The sequence below is a fragment of the Triticum aestivum genome, chromosome 5D (assembly GCF_018294505.1).
Source record: "Triticum aestivum cultivar Chinese Spring chromosome 5D, IWGSC CS RefSeq v2.1, whole genome shotgun sequence".
Classification (NCBI taxonomy): Eukaryota; Viridiplantae; Streptophyta; class Magnoliopsida; order Poales; family Poaceae; genus Triticum; species Triticum aestivum.
The window spans coordinates 541,676,322-541,687,286 of record NC_057808.1 but is presented as its reverse complement, the minus strand read 5'-3'; the positions used below and the strand labels follow the sequence as shown (position 1 = coordinate 541,687,286).

The 10,965-nt window shown below is 45.5% G+C and overlaps 1 pseudogene; it reads left to right on the top strand.

Annotated features, from left to right (window-relative positions):
* The first annotated feature begins 4,363 nt into the window (after nt 1–4,363).
* Nucleotides 4,364–5,967, top strand: LOC123121155 (protein MAIN-LIKE 1-like; annotated as a pseudogene).
* The last annotated feature ends 4,998 nt before the right edge of the window (nt 5,968–10,965 follow it).

Here is a 10,965-nt window from a genome sequence, read left to right as displayed (position 1 = left end):
CGTGTGTTGAACGCGGAGGTGCCGTCCGTTCGGCGCTAGGATCATCGGTGATTTGGATCACGACGAGTACGACTCCATCAACCCCGTTCTCTTGAAAGCTTCCGCGCGCGATCTACAAGGGTATGTAGATGCACTCCCCTCTCTCTCGTTGCTAGATGACTCCATAGATTGATCTTGGTGATACGTAGAAAATTTTAAATTTCTGCTACGATCCCCAACAGTGGTATCAGAGCTAGGTCTATGCGTAGTTTCTATGCACGAGTAGAACACAAAGCAGTTGTGGGTGTCGATATTGTCAATTTACTTGCCGTTACTAGTCTTATCTTGATTCGGCGGCATCGTGGGATGAAGCGGTCCGGACCGACCTTACACGTACGCTTACGTGAGACAGGTTCCACCGACTGACATGCACTAGTTGCATAAGGTGGCTAGCGGGTATCTGTCTCTCCCACTTTAGTCGGATCAGGATTCGATGAAAAGGGTCCTTATGAAGGGTAAATAGAAATTGGCATATCACGTTGTGGTTTTACGTAGGTAAGAAACGTTCTTGCTAGAAACCTATAGAAGCCACGTAAAAACATGCAACAACAATTAGAGGACGTCTAACTTGTTTTTGCAGCATATGCCTTGTGATGTGATATGGCCAAAAGGATGTGATGAATGAAATATATGTGATGTATGAGATTGATCATGTTCTTGTAATAGGAATCACAACTTGCCTCACATGGGATTTTTTATCCGTGGTTCCGATAGGTGGTGCTATCGTACATCCACGTTGATGGAGACTTCAACCCACGAAGGGTAACGATTGCGCGAGTCCACGAAGGGCTCCACCCACGAAGGGTCCACGAAGAAGCAACCTTGTCTATCCCACCATGGTCATCGCCCACGAAGGACTTGCCTCACTAGGGTAGATCTTCACGAAGTAGGCGATCTCCTTGCCCTTACAAACTCCTTGGTTCAACTCCACAATCTTGACGGAGGCTCCCAAGTGACACCTAGCCAATCTAGGAGACACCACTCTCCAAGAAGTAACAAATGGTGTGTTGATGATGAACTCCTTGCTCTTGTGATTCAAATGATAGTCTCCCCAACACTCAACTCTCTCTCACAGGATTTGGATTTGGTGGAAAGAAGATTTGAGTGGAAAGCAACTTGGGGAAGGCTAGAGATCAAGATTTATGTGGTTGGAATGGAATATCCTGACCTCAACACAAGTGTAGGTGGTTCTCTCTCAGAAAATATGTGTTGGAAGTGTAGGCATGTTCTGATGGCTCTCTCCACGAATGAAGAGTGGGTGGAGTAGCCTCCACACAAAATCTAACCGTTACACACAAATCACCAAACTCGGTGGGACCGATTCAAAGAACTTGGTCAGACCGATTTGGTTCATAATGTGACCGTTAGGCATTTCGGTGGGACCAACTGGATCAACTCGGTGGGACCGATGTGCTAGGGTTAGGGCATAACGTAATCTCGGTGAGACCGATTACACAAACTCGGTGAGACCAATTTTGGTAATAGACTAACAAAGAGTTGGTCAGGCAAACTCGGTGGGACCGATTCGCTCATCTCAGTTAGACCGAAACATTACGAAGGGGTGATAGAGAGTTTGCATTGCAATCTCGGTGGGACCGATTGCATATTTCGGTGAGACCGAAATTATTGCAATAGGCAACGGAGAGTTTGCAATCCCATCTCGGTGAGACCGAGATCCCTATCGTGAGACCGATTTGATTAGGGTTTCTAGCAGTGGCTATGTCAATTAAACTCGGTGGCTCCGGATGGAAAGAATCGGTGGGGCCGAGTTTGACCTTTTTGGTTTGGGACATATGTGGATGTGAGAAATTGGTTGAGGGCTTTGGAGCATATCACTAAGCACTTTGAGCAAGCAAGCCATTAAGCAACACCTCATCCCCTCTTAATAGTATTGGCTTTCCTATGGACCCAATGTGATCTTGGACCACTAAAATAGAAAATGTAGAGTCCTGGGCTTTGAGCTTGGGACAATCCTTTGTCCTTAGCATTTTGAAGGGGTTCCACATCCTCTAGTCCATGCCACTCCATTGTTGAACTTATCTGAAACATACTAGGTAGAAGCATTAGTCCAACAAGGGATATGTTGACATTAATTACCAAAACCACCCAGGGAGCACTTGTGCTTTCACCTGCTCGATCCGCCTGGCACGGCGGGAATGCCAGGCGGCTGCAAGGGCGGCCTCCTCGTGCTTCATCTTCGAGCTAGGATAGACTATCCCCCAGAGCATTCCCGCTCGCGTTCATGGCAGATGTGGAGCAAAGAAGGAAGATGTGGAGCGGATGTGTTGTACTATTGAGTTAGCCGGGTGTGGCCACCTTTAAATAACGGATTCCGGTGAGGCCAAGCACCCGGGCGCGTCAATGAGCAGCCCGGAGTTGGTTCCTCGTCCAATGAGCCTGCTTAATGGCAGCACACGAATGGTCGGGCATTAAACAGGCGTGCACGTAGAACAAATGTCGCTCATGCATTGAACCAGAGCAGAGACCGAGGATGCGGCGTGGGTGGCTCTCTCGACCGGTGCAACGCTTCAATGCCGGCACTAGTGAGAGGTCGTGTCCGCTCTGGTTGGACATTATTATGGGGCGGCATGTCCACAACGATATGAATGCAGGCAGCTGGTGTCGAGTTGGAACGCACATGGACAAGGGAGGAGTTGTGGGCTAGGGCAGTCAGACGCGGGTGTGACAGCAGTCCGCGCGTCTGCAAAGCCCCTCTAGTTTGTCTCTGGTTTGTGGGAAAAGGGCGTCTGGACCGCCGACCGGACCGATGTACATATGCGACCGATTTGAGGGTCCGCGCATCGCGGATGCTCTTAGTCCAGGCATTAGAGCAACTATAATAAGATACAACCAGCAGACTTTAAGGATTAAACAATTATATTTGTGCTGAGTTGGATGAGAAAGAAGAGGAAAGAGAAAGGGAGCGGACTATAGATTAACAACCGGTTGCAGCACGGACTCCAAGACATTATGAGAGTGTACAGTGAGCCATGCATTAATAAAGTAGTACTACTACGTAGCAACTACTCCCTCCATCTAGGTGAATAAGTCATCTTAGGTTATGCACCGTGACCAAGGAGGAGGAAAAAACGAGATAACTTAATGTTTATTTGCTAATTAATAGCATTGCATGCAATGAACTAACCACTGCATGTCGTGTTTGGTAGTCTCGAGCCATTAAAAGCATGCACGCCCTGCATCTTTTATTGGTTGATATGTCAAGAAACGAGGTGAGAGTTAATGCACCGCGACTAAGTGTTTTGTGATTATTTGGTTTTCGTAAGGCGACTTACACACCTAGACGAAGGGTATAACTGTTACACATGTTGGCTATTAGGTTGAATGTACATGTGACATGACAACTTTATATAACTGATTGTTGGCTATCTTAGTGAGTGTGTGCCCGCCCGCCTTGTGTGTTTAATTTGCATGCCTGATGCGTGGGTCAGGTACGGTTTCCGTCGCAAAAGTACACCTGCGAGTGTGCGACAAATTTGACGATTTTGACATGTGGACGCAATCAATTCACAAAATGAACTGCCCCTAAAACTATTTCACTCGGCTGACCTTTTTGAGTGGCGCCCGACACGCAGGCGCCACACCTTACGGTGCAGCGCCTAGCTCTGGGGCGTTGCACCTCTGTCCAGCGTGGCAGCCCCTGGGCCCGTACCCAGCAGTGTAGCGCCTTTGAGCTAGGCGCCACACATGTAATGTGCAGCGCCTAGCTCTTAGGCGTTGCACTCTGACTTAGAGGCAGCCGCCCGCTCTCCCTCCCCCCACCCCACCCCACCCCATTCATTCGTTCAGTTAGAAGTTACAAAAGCAGCGGCGCCTGCGGCTTCCTCCTCTCCCCCTCTCAATCCCCTCTCCCAAATCCTTCAGATCTGACGATTTGGTCCGTGGATTTCTTCACCAATCCATCCTAGAAGGTACTCTCCTCCGATCCCCTTCTTTCTATCCATAAAATGTATGCTATTTTGAAGATTTGGGGAACCCTTGTTTTATTAGATTAGAATCTTGCATGTATTAGATACCTAATTGTATATGATCTTTATTATTTTGCAACCCTAGTTTAGTTTAGTTTATTGAAAAGATATGCTTTGGATACATAGGTTGACATGTTATTTCTATGGAAAAGATATTTGTATTGAATCTTGCATGAAGTAGGCCTAGTTTAGTTTATTTGTATTGAAATTATATTCGTATTCACAAGAATGCTTTGGATACATATGCTTTGAATCTTGCATATAGTAGGCCTACTTTAGTTTATTTGTATTGAAAAGATAATCGTGTTGACAAGAATGCTTTGTTTGAAATTGTTAGGATGGTTTGGCTTCTCGATGATCACTGGGACCATCAACACCGGTCGTACGCTATGTCGGTGCAGTAGCGGGTAATATTGAAAGTGGCCGGTATTATGAATTTCGTGTTTATTTCAAACACAAAGGCCCCATATGTAATTTCCTGATTTGCTTGTTTGTAGGAGTTTCAACCTCTGAAGATTCGGTCTCACGGGGTCAACCTTGGGGGGATGCGCTATGATGAGCAATACACACCGTATGTAAGGCAGACAGGACTCCTCCCTTTCATTCAGTTGGTTAGCCGGTCGACGCCACCCCTCAATGCTGCAGCAATCACCGCGTTTACTGATCGTTGGAGGCCGGAGACACACAGTTTCCATCTTCGGACCGGCGAGATGACCGTGACGCTCCAGGATATTGCTATGATCGCCGGTCTTCCTATCGAGGGGAATCCTCTATGTATGAGCACCGATTCTGATGGGTGGCGCGAGCAGATGCATGCCCTTATTGGTATGGTTCCTCCTGAGCCTCGGGAACCAGAAGCGGAAAACAAGAAAAAGGAAAGAGTCGCAGCCAGTGCTCCTTTCACCTGGATTGCATGGAACTTTGGTACTTGCCCCGAGGATGCTAATGAGGATGAGGTCAAGACATATGCTCGTGTCTACATGTGGTACGTTATATCCAGGACTATGTTTGCTGATGGCATAGGCAAGAATGCTCCATGGATGTGGCTGAAGACATTGACCATCTTCGATAGCAAATGGAGTTGGGGTTTGGCGACACTGGCTTACTTGTATAGACAGGTAGAAACTTGTTTCTTTTTCACTTCATTGCTACATTATCAATGTGATCTTCCTGTTAATTCAACCATGTTCTCTTTTATGTGCAGTTGGATGAAGCCTGTTGTAGGAAATCTGGAGGTATTGGTGGTTGTATGCTCGCACTTTCTATGTGGAGCTGGGAGCGATTGCCGGTTGGACGAATGAAGACCGTGAAGTACGAGGATTGGGACGACAAAGACGACCCGCTATGGCTCCCCACTTGGGCTTACAAGTGGGTTGTGGTAAATGAGAGGACGGATGATCCCTCTGTCATGTACAAGTTGTACACGAGCGAGCTGGACATGATTACCGCTGAGAAGGTGACTCGACATTGTATAAGTGATTCTCATGCTTCTATCGTAACTCGAAATCAATTTTGCATTCTATGCTATGTTGCAGGTGGAATAGGAGCCGTATGGAAGAGGGGATAGTTTTGGTAACCCTAGAGAGTTCGTGCTGAATCCGATGTGCACTAGGGATAGTGATCTTTGGCATATGCGGTGCCCACTCATATGCAACTGGGCGGTTGAGCTTCACCTGCCACATCGGGTGTACCGCCAGTTTGGTTTGTTCCAGCCACACGTGCCGGAGTGGGAGGACATGGACAAGTTGCTACACTTGTAAGATATAATTAACCTTGAGCACTTACCAGCTTTCTCGGCGGTTTTAATGGTGCTCATATTCTGTTTCTAACTTGCAGGTTTGATAGGAGAAAGCAGCGGAAGGTTAAGGATTGGGACAGGCATCACAGGAAGTATATCATACAGTTCGCGCTTAGTGTGGAGCAAGCTAAGGCTGGAAAATGAGCCCAACGTCGTGAGCACTGCCCGATCGCGTTCAACAACCATCTCACATGGTTTCTTGCAAGTACCCGTGTGGAGGTATGCAAGCCGGCGTATGCTGAGGAGATTTTGGAAGATCCCACCGTCTTCAATGAGCTAACCCAGCACTAGTACAACAAATTAGTCAGGGAAGGCACCTCAGTCCCTTCAGCTCCAATGATAAACTTTGTGGTATTTCCCCTTTTTGCTTTCCCATTCGCACTATCACATCTTCGCTTGCCTAACACGTTAATGCCGTTTCTGTTCATAGCGTGCCCAGATCAAAAAAGCAGCTGATGAGACCGAGACTATTCTGGAGACAACCCCGGTTGGGAAAACCGATGGGGAAGGTGCACTTCGAGCATTCATTAAGGTTCACATCTCCTTCAATTGTCCATGTAACATGTGTTGCTACGTTCGATATCTCATTCACTTGTACATGTTGCAGCACCAGGGCCAACGGTTAAGGCGGCTATCGAACCTTGTCGGTTGTCGTGACCCCGAGTATGTATCACCTCAACGGTCTAGGTCGGCGACACCATCAGATCCCACTTCTGGCCATGGTGCTCCTTTGGAGGACGAGGATGTGGGTGTGGTCACCCAAGAGGTATGGCAATAGCATATATTCAATTATTGATGCATTGCTAACTTTATCCTCACACACGGTCTTTTACATATCGTTTGTTTTTGTAATAGGTTGCTGATGACATGACCTTGGAGACCTATTAAGTTCGGTCAGCATACGAGTTAAAGCCTATGAGGGGAATCAATAAATACACACCTGGAAACTTCACCCAAAGAGGCAAGAGGATGGCGGCTTTGGATGCCTATGTGGATGAGGTGGACGAACCGGAGCGGGAGCCGGAGCGGGTTGCTCTTCCTAGGAAGGCGAAGAAGATATCCTGCAGGAGGGGGGGAAGGAGCCAATAGGCGCGGAAGGAACTAGTCGTCGTCCTCTATTTGTTATGTAACTCGTCTAGTGGGTGTTTTTCTTATGTGAAACTTGTTATGTCATTGAACTTGAAGTGGTGGTAGCTCTTAGTAATGTTGAACTTGAAGTGATTGTATCTCCTAGTAATGTTGAACTTGAAGTGAGGATCACTCTTAGAAATGTTGTCTTTATTGAAGTTGAAGAGGTGTTGAAAATGTCATAATGATGATCATTACTGTTTATTCTGTTATGCAAGTATATGTGCCTGAAAATGTGCCTGAAATCACCCAGTTTGAGGGACAAAAAACACTAAGTGTTGGTGCAGCGCCTGAGAGCTGGGCGTTGCACTGTATAGTGTGGCACCTCAGAGCTAGGCGCCACACCAGGTTGTATCTGGCTGTAATTTCTGTTGCTCTCTGGTTAGCTCTACCCAGGTGTTGCACTGCATGGTGTGGCGCCTAGCTCAGAGGCGTTGCATGCCTAGGTAGAGCTAACCAGAGAGCAACAGAAAGTTTGGGCCCCCAAATTTGCTAAGTGTTGGTGTGGCCTCGAGCACAGCGGCGCCACACTATATCGTGCAACGCCTAGACCAGAGGCGTTGCACAATATAGTGTGACACCTACGAGCTTGGCGCCACACCAACACATAGCGAATTTTTGGCCCCAAACTGAGTGCAATCTTTGTGTTGCTCTCTGGATAGCTCTACCCAAGCGTGCAATGCCTCCGAACTAGGTGCCACACCATGCAGTGCAACGCCTAGCTCTGAGGCGTTACACGCCTGGGTAGAGCTAACTAGAGAGCAACAGAAACTACAACCAGATACGACCTGATGTGGCGTGATAACCCACACGTATAGGGGATCGCAACAGTTTTCGAGGGTAGAGTATTCAACCCAAATTTATTGATTCGACACAAGGGGAGCCAAAGAATATTCTCAAGTATTAGCAGTTGAGTTGTCAATTCAACCACACCTGGATAACTTAGTATCTGCAGCAAAGTATTTAGTAGCAAAGTAGTGTGGAAGTAACGGTAAAAGTGGCAAAAGTAACAGTAGCAGTTTTGTAGTAATTGTAACAGTGGCAATGGAAAAGTAACTAAGCGGAGAACAATATGTGAAAAGCTCGTAGGCACTGGATCAGTGATGGATAATTATGTCGGATGTGATCATTCATGCAACAGTTATAACATAGGGTGACACGGAACTATCTCCAGTTCACCAATGTAATGTAGGCATGTATTTCGAATATAGTCATACGTGCTTATGGAAAAGAACTTGCATGACATCTTTTGTCCTACCCTCCCGTGGCAGCAGGGTCCTATTGGAAACTAAGGGATATTAAGGCCTCCTTTTAATAGAGTACCGGACCAAAGCATTAACACTTAGTGAATACATGAACTCCTCAAACTACGGTCATCACCGGTAAGGATCCCGATTATTGTCACTTCGGGGTTAACGTATCATAACACATAATAGGTGACTATAGACTTGCAAGATAGGATCAAGAACTCACATATATTCATGAAAACATAATAGCTTCAGATCTGAAATCATGGCACTCGGGCCCTAGTGACAAGCATTAAGCATAGCAAAGTCATAGCAACATCAATCTTAGAACATAGTGGATACTAGGGATCAAACCCTAACAAAACTAACTCGGTTACATGATAAATCTCATCCAACCCATCACCGTCCAGCAAGCCTACGATGGAATTACTCACGCACGGTGGTGAGCATCATGAAATTGGTGATGGAGGAAGGTTGATGATGACGATGGCGACGGATTCCCCTCTCCGGAGCCCCGAACGGACTCCAGATTAGCCCTCCAGAGAGAGTTTAGGGCTTGGCGGCGGCTCCGTATCGTAAAACGCGATGAATCCTTCTCTCTTATTTTTTTTCTCCCCGAACACGAATATATGGAGTTGGAGTTGAGGTCAGTGGAGCACCAGGGGGCCCACGAGGCAGGGGGCGCGCCCAGGGGGTAGGCGCGCCTCCCACCCTCGTGGACAGGGTGTGGTCCCCCTGGCCTTGATTCTTTCGCTAGTATTTTTTATATATTCCAAAAACATTCTCCGTTGATTTTCAGGTCATTCCGAGAACTTTTATTTCTGCACAAAAATAACACCATGGCAATTCTGCTGAAAACAGCGTCAGTCTGGATTAGTTCCATTCAAGTCATGCAAGTTAGAGTCCAAAACAAGGGCAAAAGTGTTTTGAAAAGTAGATACGATGGAGACGTATCAACTCCCCCAAGCTTAAACCTTTGCTTGTCATCAAGCAATTCAGTTGACAAACTAAAAGTGATAAAGAAAAAAACTTTTACAAACTTTGTTTGCTCTTGTTGTTGTAAATATGTAAAGCCAGCATTCAAGTTTTCAGCAAAGATTATGAACTAAGCATATTCACAATAACATTTAGGTCTCATGTTTACTCATATCAATGGCATAATCAACTAGCGAGCAATAATAATAAATCTCGGATGACAACACTTTCTCAAAACAATCATAATATGATATAACAAGATGGTATCTCACTAGCCCTTTCTGAGACCACAAACATAAATGCAGAGCACCTTTGAAGATCAAGGACTGACTAGACATTGTAATTCATGGTAAAAGAGATCCAGTCATAGTCATACCCAATATAAATTAATAGTAATGGATTCAAATGATAGCGGTGCTCTCCAGCTGGTGCTTTTTAATAAGAGGATGATGACTCAACATAAAAGTAAATAGATAGGCCCTTCGCAGAGGGAAGCAGGGATTTGTAGAGGTGCCAGAGCTCGATTTTGAAATAGAGATGAATAATATTTTGAGCGGCATACTTTCATTGTCAACATAACAACCAAGAGATCTCAATATCTTCCATGCTACACACATTATAGGCGGTTCCCAAATAGAATGGTAAATTTTATACTCCCCTTCCACCAACAAGCATCAATCCATGGCTTGCCCGAAACAACGGGTGCCTCCAACTAACAATAGTCCCGGGGGAGTTTTGTTTGCAATTATTTTGATTTGATTTGATTTGCTTAAAGCATGGGACTGGGCATCCCGGTGACCAGCCATTTTCTCGTGAGTGAGGAGCGGAGTCCACTCCTCTTGAGAATAACCCGCCTAACATGGAAGATACAGACAACCCTAGTTGATACATGAGCTATTCGAGTATACAAAGCAGAATTTCATTTGAAGGTTTAGAGTTTATCACATACAAATTTACTTGGAACGGCAGGTAGATACCGCATATAGGAAGGTATGGTGGACTCATATGGAATAACTTTGGGGTTTAAGGGATTGGATGCACAAGCAGTATTCCCGCTTAGTACAAGTGAAGGCTAGAAAAAGACTGGGAAGCGACCAGGTAGAGAGCGACAACAGTCATGAACATGCATTAAAACTAATAAACATTGAGTACAAGCATGAGTAGGATATAATTCACCATGAACATAAATATCGTGGAGGCTATGTTGATTTTGTTTCAACTACATGCGTGAACATCTGCCAAGTCAAGCCACTCGAAATCGTTCAAAGGAGGATACCACCCTATCATACCACATCACAACCATTTTAATAGCATGTTGGCATGCAAGGTAAACCATTATAAACTCCTAGCTAATTAAGCATGGCATAAGCTCTAATTGTCATTGCAAACATGTTTATTTATAATAGGCTGAATCAGGGATGATGAACTAATCATATTTACAAAAACAAGAGAGGTCGATTTCATACCAGCTTCTCTCATCTCGATCAGTCCATCATATATCGTCATTATTTCCTTTCACTTGCACGACCGAACGATGTGGATAATAATAATAGTGCATGTGCATTGGACTAAGCTGGAATCTGCAAGCATTTAATTCAAGGGAGAAGACAAGGTAATATAGGCTCTTGGTTAAATCAACAATAATGCATATAAGAGCCACTTCGACATTCTAATCATGGTCTTCTCCTATCGATGCCCAAGGAAAAGAAATTAAAACTATTTACACGGGAAAGCTCCCAACAAGCAAAAGAAGAACGAGAAATCTTTTTGGGTTTTCTCTTAATTATTACTA